This window comes from Perca flavescens, chromosome 13 (genome assembly GCF_004354835.1).
Source record: "Perca flavescens isolate YP-PL-M2 chromosome 13, PFLA_1.0, whole genome shotgun sequence".
In the NCBI taxonomy this organism is placed as follows: domain Eukaryota; kingdom Metazoa; phylum Chordata; class Actinopteri; order Perciformes; family Percidae; genus Perca; species Perca flavescens.
The window spans coordinates 26,076,672-26,085,572 of record NC_041343.1 but is presented as its reverse complement, the minus strand read 5'-3'; positions in this window follow the sequence as shown (position 1 = coordinate 26,085,572).

Sequence of the window (8,901 nt, the reverse complement as noted above, 5' to 3'; positions counted from 1 at the left end):
GCGGTTCGGAGAGGAGTTTCAGGATGTGGGTTGTAAAGCGTAAAAAGTCACTTCCTTTGACGCAAACTTTCACTTTAACTCAGACTTCCTTGACGAGGAGTAAACTGGTAAAGAAATATGTGCTTCCTCCAGTGAAGAGTTGAATTAATTGTCGACTTTTTTTTTGGCCTCTAGGCTGAAACATTAAACGTGTGGAGTAACACTCAGACATGAGCCCGAGTTAAGCACTTTGCTCAGCAGCTCATTACAATCAAAGCACCTTTGGGACTTGTGACTTTGTCTAGTAAATGTGTGGAAGAGGGGAAAAAGTGGGATTGAAGTTTTGACGCATAGAAAATGAAAGGGGTAAAATACTGGATGGCACAGTGGGTACTTCTAGAGGAGATTAGGGCCTGAGCCTGTTATAATGAAAAGCTGTGTGCTATATCAGGCTGTGAAAGGAAATAAAAAGTAGGACAGGTCTTTTGAGTTTTCTCATTATTTCTACTAAAAAACTAATTGCATTCTATTTTTTGTCATGTTGACAATGCGTTGATAATTAGGAAACTGTGGACATAGCAGCTAAATGAGTTGATTTTATTTGTGAGCAGTCTACATTTAAAAAAATAATACTGTGTAACACTGAAACTTCTTCTCAGGGGAAATAACATCCTTAGTAGGAATAAACCTTTTTTTCTACAATTCATTGACTTTTTGGTATTCTTTACATTGTATATGTCAAAATTTGCAACAACACCAGAATTATGATTGACAGTGGTGGAATATGAAAGTATATTTGCTCAAGTTCTGTACTTACGTGCTAATTTGAGGTACTCCTACTTTACTTGAGTACGGTATTTCCATTTTATGCTATTCAATATTGCCACTTCACTACATTAGAATGAAAATTAGAATGTTTTCTGGTTTCCTTTAAAGTTTTATTTATATTGTAAACTGAATATTTTTGGGTCACTTTGGGCTTGAAAAGATTCTGATTTCAGACATTTTATATACCAAACAAATAATTAATTAACCGAGAAAGCAATGTACAGAATAATCGATTATGAAAATGATCGTCTGTTGCAGTTTTAATATAATGTAGTTAAAATAAGATCAACCTTGACCAACAACAAAACTATTCTTTATAATCTAATCTAACAGCTGCATAACAAGTATCTTTACTTTCAATACTTTAAGTACTTTGTACATTTCGCTGATAATACTTCTGTCTTTTTACTTGAGTAGGAGTTTGAATGCAGGACTTTTACTTGTAAAGGAGTCAGTATCCAGTACCGTAGTGAAGTACAACTTTCGGGTACTTGTACTTTTAATTTTATACTTCTTCTATTTCACAACATTTTGGAGGCAAATGTTGTACTTTTTACTCCACTACGTTTGTTTGACTTTGCAGATTCAAATTATGAATCCAAAATATAAATAAACTCCTTAATTATGATGTATTGTTATGATTAAGATACCCAGCAGTAGCCTATATAAAGTGGTAGAAATTAGCTCCATATTTACAATTATCCATCTTCTATTAGTTTGTATATTTGATGCTAATACGTACTTACTTATTTTAAGATTTTAAAAGGATTTATACTTGTAACAGAGTACTTCCAGATTGTTGTATTTCTATTTTTACTTGAGTAAAAGATCTGAATACTTCTACCACCACTACTGGTTATTATTTTCAGTATTAAAGGGGATTAAAGTACACAAGGCAGTGAAGACTCATCCTGATGACTTTGCACTATAAGACGTGTATAATGTAAACACAACATCCCTGCTTTTGTCACATCTCTTTATCAATAATCCATCTTTCTCCACTATTGTGTACTATACATAAAAAAAAAAATCCAGCAGAAACCGACAGCCGGTCTGTCCACTAGAGAGCATCAGAGAGCTGCTATGATTTAGCATGATTAGCATAAATAAAAGTATTATAAACAATTAATGCTGCGATAAAAATATATACACTTTATTTCTATTTTCAAACTGTCCCAGTTCTGCCAGCAGACTCTCTTTCATATGCTCAGTGATGTTTGACACAAACATTTGATGCTCACACTTTTCCCCAACGCCCTGCAGTTGTGTGCATCACTGATACAGTCACCTACTGCTTCATGTTGGAGTGATGGACCTTGTTATGGCAGCAGCGTGTCTCTGCAGGTGATCCAGCAGTGGAGTTTCATTTAAGACTGGCTCCGACATTTTCTGTCAGCGAGGCAGATTCTTCTCAAATAGCTTTCATCCTGCTCGGATTTACAGAGGCGAGTTAACTGGGCTTCATCTGCATAACAATGAAAAGAAAACTGGATTGGCACAGTGAGTCTGAAGCAGCTGAGATGAAGAAGAAGGAAAAGAAAAAAAAAAAAAGCCAGACGGAGATGAGAGGGCTGAGCGAAAAGACACAGCAGTGTATTTTAATCTGATAGAGCCACTGATAGCAGTCACATTTTATACCCCATGTGATGAGAAGAAGTCCTCACATCTATTAAATCAACCACTGATCTTAAATGTAGAATATGCTAATTATTAAATAACAGCAGCAACCAAGGGTTTTTTAAGTCATGTATTAATCCAAAATTATATTAATTATATCGACGATGTTTCATTTCCGGGATTGTTCCGGTGCCGCCTGAAATTCCGCCAGAGGTCCCTCATTTTGGCTGGAGGTCCATCACCCTCCGCTTTCTTTATGTTGGAATTTTAAACTTCAGCTAGACTATCTGTCCAATCAGAGTTTTCTGTTGCATGACTAAAACAACCTTAGAACATACACGTTTCACCAAAACAAGTTCCTTCCCGAAGCTATTTGACAGAGGCACCGGTGCTCCGTCTGGCGCTTAGCGCCGCCCATGACGATTGTGATTGGTTTAAAGAAATGCCAATAAACCAGAGCATGTTTTTCTCCCATCCTAGAATGTTGTGTGGACTAGCCAGACCTTCCTCCGCAGTGCTGTGGAGGAAGGTCTGGCGATGCGAGACTAATAACTCATTACTACTAAAACCACCATTTTTTCTGCTTGCCCATTGTAGGCAAGTAGGTAGTGAGCTAGCTAGTTAGCCGGATATGCTAACGTCAAAGCAGCAAGCACAATCTTAACTCCAGTCCTTACACTTTAGCTCTTGTATTTTAGGAATAAGGAATAAATAAATGAACAAATAAATCACCATCCAAACTCTTAATACAAAGATTATCATTCTAACAGAGGAACTATATATACCGTTAAGGTTGCTTGTATATGCATATATATCTATGACGGTTATGATTGGAAAACCGCTGTTCGGGAGCGAGGTTTAGCTAACAGTCAAATTTACAGAATTGTTTTTTGGGAAAATTTGCTCTGAGGGAATGTTGTTCTGTACGACAGTTATAGGGCCATGGTTTGACTGATTTTGATAATAAAGTCAAAACATTTTTTTTACTTTTAGTTTTAATTTTAAAGTCGTGATTATGAGTACCGGACATTTCAGTCCAAACACTGGTCTTTTGCGAAGAAAAATACTGGGAATCAACTACTTGACTTAAGCTCATGACAAACAGGAGGAAAGAATTCAAATCAGAATGGCAAATTTATTTTATTGACAACTCCTGGATCCACACGGGAAGCAAAATGGAAATCATTTCACATGTAAACATGTTGTTTAAGGTCACTTGAATGCTTTGAGTGTTGGCAGAACACACACAGACACACACACTGTAGCATGAAGAGATGTTATCCCACTTAAGTCTTCAATAATATGTCAACATGATCGTATAGATTGCTTATGTAAAGCTGAGCATGCAGAAGAACTTTCCCAGCAGCCTTCATTTATACACCAAAATGATTGTTAAATTATTCATTTAATTCATTAGAGCATATTTTTACAGTAAAATGTACATTTTCCATGACATCCTTTAGCTCGATCATGTTAAACCCACCAGAGGCCTTGTAGATTACAGTGTTATGTCCTAAAGTATGATATCAGCTGATTTGGTATTCATACTGCTTACAGACCATTAACGGACCATTGAAGACTAAACAGCTATAGTTATAAAAGGTTGTTTTTAATGCTGAAATGAATCACTAACTATTTTGATAGTTGAGTCATTTATCAAGCAACAATGCAAGACTGCAATCCAAACATCGTCTGGTTGAGGGTTTGCTGCTTTCCTTGGTTTTACATCATTGTACATCAAATATATTCGTTTGTTTTTTTAGACTGTTGATCAGACGACAAACTATTTAAAGACGACAGTTACAGCTCTAGAAAGAAATAATCATTAGTTGCAACCCCAGTTTTTTTATATTTTATTATTTACCCTGTGTTTTTATGTAAGTAAGTTCAAAGAATGACTGTTACTGTTACTACAGTGTTGTTAATTCATTCAATAGCACCTCATCCTGACGACCAAACGTAGGCATGTTGTAAAAGTTATTGCCGTTTTTTCCGTTGTGGAAATGCATGTTCATCAGAGTCATATTCTTAACTAAAATGCCAGCCTTCTGATTTGGAAGGTGCAATTTTATCGTAGTTTCCTAAGCAGTGAGTATAAAATGACATCTTCTGACTTAGAATTAGATGTACAATAGCGCACAAAAAGAGATTTACACCTGCAGGCAATTTAAAAATCTATAAATCACCTTTTATTTTTGGACTGAGGGAGAGAACGTAACTTTCACTCCGAAAGGAGCGTTTTAAGGCCTGCTGGCTGTGAGGTAACTGTGCTAACCACTGAGCAACTGTTCTTCCTTTTAATTAACTATTAAATGATTAATTAATTAGCGGAGCTAATGGAGCTACCTTTAATCGAGGACCTATTTCTGGTGTGTAATTACCGCTGGGCTTTCATTTTACTAACACTCACCACCACCTTCAGTTCCCAATAAGACTGAAGTGGTGTCTGCCAGTTTAAAGCAGCCATCTTTGATTCTGCTTATAAACTTATTATTATTATTTTTAATCTCGTACTCTAGCAAAGATGACAGTTTCCCCCATAAACGTTAGATGTCTGATGAAGTTTTACAGACAAGTTTATAGAATATGATCTGTTGTTACAGATTAAACTACCAAAAGTATATGAAGTAGTTTAAATTAGCTCCACCTTCAACATTAAACCAACATTAAAGTACCGCTTACATATTAATACAGCAATAAGAATGATCCAAAAATATAACACTGACAGGAGCCACTCTGCATTATGAGTACCTTTATTTTTAATAATTTTAGTACATTTGTTGGTAATACAGTACTTTTACTTAAGTCAAATTTTGAAGCCGGACCGGAGTATTTTTTATACTGTGGTATTGCTATTTTTACTTAAGTGGAAAAGACTGAGGTGAGTGAAGCAGCTGTTTCTGCTTTAAGGGTTGTGAGTGGAGAAAATGTTGCACAATCTGTTTAAACTATTGTTCTAGAAATAATGTTTTCACTGAACAGATTCAACACAAAAACAAATGTTCGGACGGTCGACCAGCTGGTCCGCTGCTGCCAGCAAAAATATTCATCACATTTACGCTTTAGTAGCTTCTTATCCATACAGAGAAAAGCTGGACTAATGTGACTGATATAAATATTTAAGCATGATTGTGGCTCAGCTGCTTCATACTGTACATAAATACCAGTTTCAAAATGTCCCGTAGGAATAACCCAGAGCTGTATGTAATTAACGTTGACAAATTATCTCCTTAAATCATCAATCATAATTTTGTCCAAAAACTACGACTTATTGAGCCCTATCAGTTAAAAAATGTTCCGTATGAAGCCCTTTTATTGTCTTTTGCCCACTTTAGAGGACAGATGAGGTTTTCATGCTGAGCATCATCTCACTGACAGTTTATGGTTTATGGTCATGATTTTCTCTCCCAGCGTGACCGGCTATATAAACCAGTGACCTTCCAGTCACACACACCTGCTGGCATTAATATTTTTCCTATCAAACATTTATTGCCTCTGTAAATCTGAACTAATGCAACATTGAGTCTGTAGCTTTATAGTTTGCCTTTGTTTAAAAGGAATTAATGGTTTAAACTGATTTCTTCTTCTCTGTCATTAGTCTTCGATATGAGTGGTTCCCTCTAAAATTAAGCGATGTCTACAAAGTCTGACCAGTTTAACCAAAGACAGTTTTTCATCCCTCCATGTTTTATTTTTATTGAATCATTTTGAACTGCTCTTTTTGGCCACTTGGGGTGCAGCAGAAACAAGCTGTGAACACAACACTGACATATTATCCTTATCAAGTTGATATGGTGAACATATAAGCAAACAGTTGCTTATTTAAAAATGGAGCAGAAATTAAGTAACATTAGCTTTCATATGGAGTCGCGTTTCTGCCACTGAGCCCAACATTCCCTTTGTTTTTAGCTCTAAGAATACATTTAATTTTGTTACTCACAAAAGGTAACTTTTTTTCAGCAACAGACAGTGGTAGATAGTAACTAAGTACATTTACTCAAATACTGCACTTAGGTACAATTTTGAGGTACTTGTACTTTACTTGAGAATTTCCATTTTCTGCTACTTTATACTTATGAAGATGAAAATATTGTACTTTTGAACTCCACTGCATTTATTTGATAACTTTAGTTATTTTGCAAATTCAGATTTATACAAAACATAATCGACAAATAAATTAGGATGTATTATTATTAAGATAAAACTTTATTGATCCCTGGGGGTAATAATAAACTGCCCAGCAGATAAAGTTTATAAAGTAATAAAAAAAAATTAGCTCCCGCTTTACCAGCTGCAACATTACGAGAGATGAACACATGACTGCATCACTAATTATAATACAAGAAAATACTCTGCATGAGTACTTTTTTTGCATTGTTAAAGCATGCGGTTTATTTAGCGGATGGCTTTATTTTTTCCTCTCTTTGTGTAATGAGGTCAAAGATCAGAATTTCCTACAAGCTGACCTTTCCGCCAGCCCTGTGTGTACAATCACACATACCGTAGAGGCTGCTGAACACACGAGATGATGGAAATGACTTGGATATTATTAGCGTGTCTTCACTCAGTGCAGCGCTGATCGGCTTTGACATTGCCTGAAAATCATCTGGTATGAAAGCCCGCAGCCACGGCTCCTTCATCTCAACATACTGCAAATGCAAATCACCCGAGATGTTTGAGGGTTGTTTGGCTCAGTGAGTGGCAGCGCACACATTATTTTGAAATTTAAATTCTAAAGCAACATTTATTCATCCACTTCATTACTGCTTGCTTTTTTCTTTTTTCCTGAAAGAAGGCTGCTGGGATTAATCCCGAGATTAGGGAAAAAGGGACACACGATATAATAAGACCAGACAAACAAGACCACAGTCGCAGAAACAAGCACTTTACATTTTGAGGATATTTCAGAACACATAAGTGTCCAATCTGACATGAATCATTTGGCCTGAATTCAATCCCAATGAGTTTGCTTCGACGGTGAATTCTTCAGACAACACTAAGGACTCAAGCAATGATGGTTACAACTTTCATTTGGTAAAATCTCACTGCAACAAAGGTATGAGGTGATTTGGTGGCACCTGGTTATGGTTAGAGGTGGGTAGCATGAGATCCATGGGTACGGATTCATTTTCTTCCTGAGTGGACACGGAACTGCATGTTTGGTTGGAGCCAGTGCCCAGTTACATTAAAAGTTGATGTCCTTAACATGTACATTTTTCCTTAGGCTTGTTTTTCTTCTTGCCGTTAGATGAGAAGATTGATATCGCTCTCATCCCATATCATTATTATTATTTAACTATTATAATAACACTGTAATCAGATCTGTGAATGTGGCAACATTGAACATCACGTTCAACAGACAGGTTGTAAACAAGCCAACAGTAAAGGGTTTGGGTAATGATCTTACTATTCACCTTCATTTTTTCACCCAAATAAATTTGATTAATCTGGAGCTTTGTTTACAACCTGTGTCATGGTGTGACCGCTTTTTTTGTTCTGGAATATAATTGCTGGTTTTAACTCCCCCCACAATAAATAGTAAGACAAAAAGCAAAACAAAACAGAAACAAACATAAAAAAATATGAAAAAAACTCATTAATTCATCATACGGTCATATAAAAACTGCATTTCTGTATCAGAAAGTACAGGGTTTGCTGGATGACTTTATTTTTCAGGTAATGTGTAAAGTGTCCTGTTATTATTTTTTTATAAATGTTGCATCTCTTGGCACTTCCACGTCTTTTTAGCTGTGTAGCTTCATTCACAGATCTCAGCAGATAGTTTTCAGAGCGTTATTAGATATGAATGATGGCCAAAACTCCACAAATATAACCCAAGTTGTGAAAAAAAATAATCATCAAAGCCTTGGAATGCATTTACAACTTTTGCTTATTTAATAATTTTTCCTATTAAGAACAACTCTTTCATTACAATGTGAATCTTAAAAGATGCTTTATGTACTGCGACTGGGCACTGGCCTGCAAAAGGCATTTTCGTGTACTTTGTCAATCTGTAGTAATCATGCACTTATGAGTTATTAATGAGAAAAATGTTTGTTTAAGAGCAGAACCATCAAATAACTACAATTGAGAAGAAGAAATAAAAACACTGGCTGCCTTTAAAGAGAGAAGCAGCTCTTCATTTAGCACGGTAAACAAGAAGCTTTGAAGTCAGCCATTTAAAATAGGATTTACATGAATAAATAAATCGTGTGAGCTCCAACACTGCTCATGAAATCGCACAAGAAGGCAGACAGCTTTGGGGAATCATCTGTGATGCCAACACACATGACGCTGCAAATAATATTGACAGGTTATAGTCTGGGAATTATTAATAAATAACACCTGCTCCCTTTTTTGTTTTAACTCTGCAGCGATCTAATATGAGCATTCATGGTCTTGGGAATGTTTCCAAGTATGAATGTTATTATTTGATAAGATGAAAAACAATGAGAGTTTATATTAAACACCACTTTA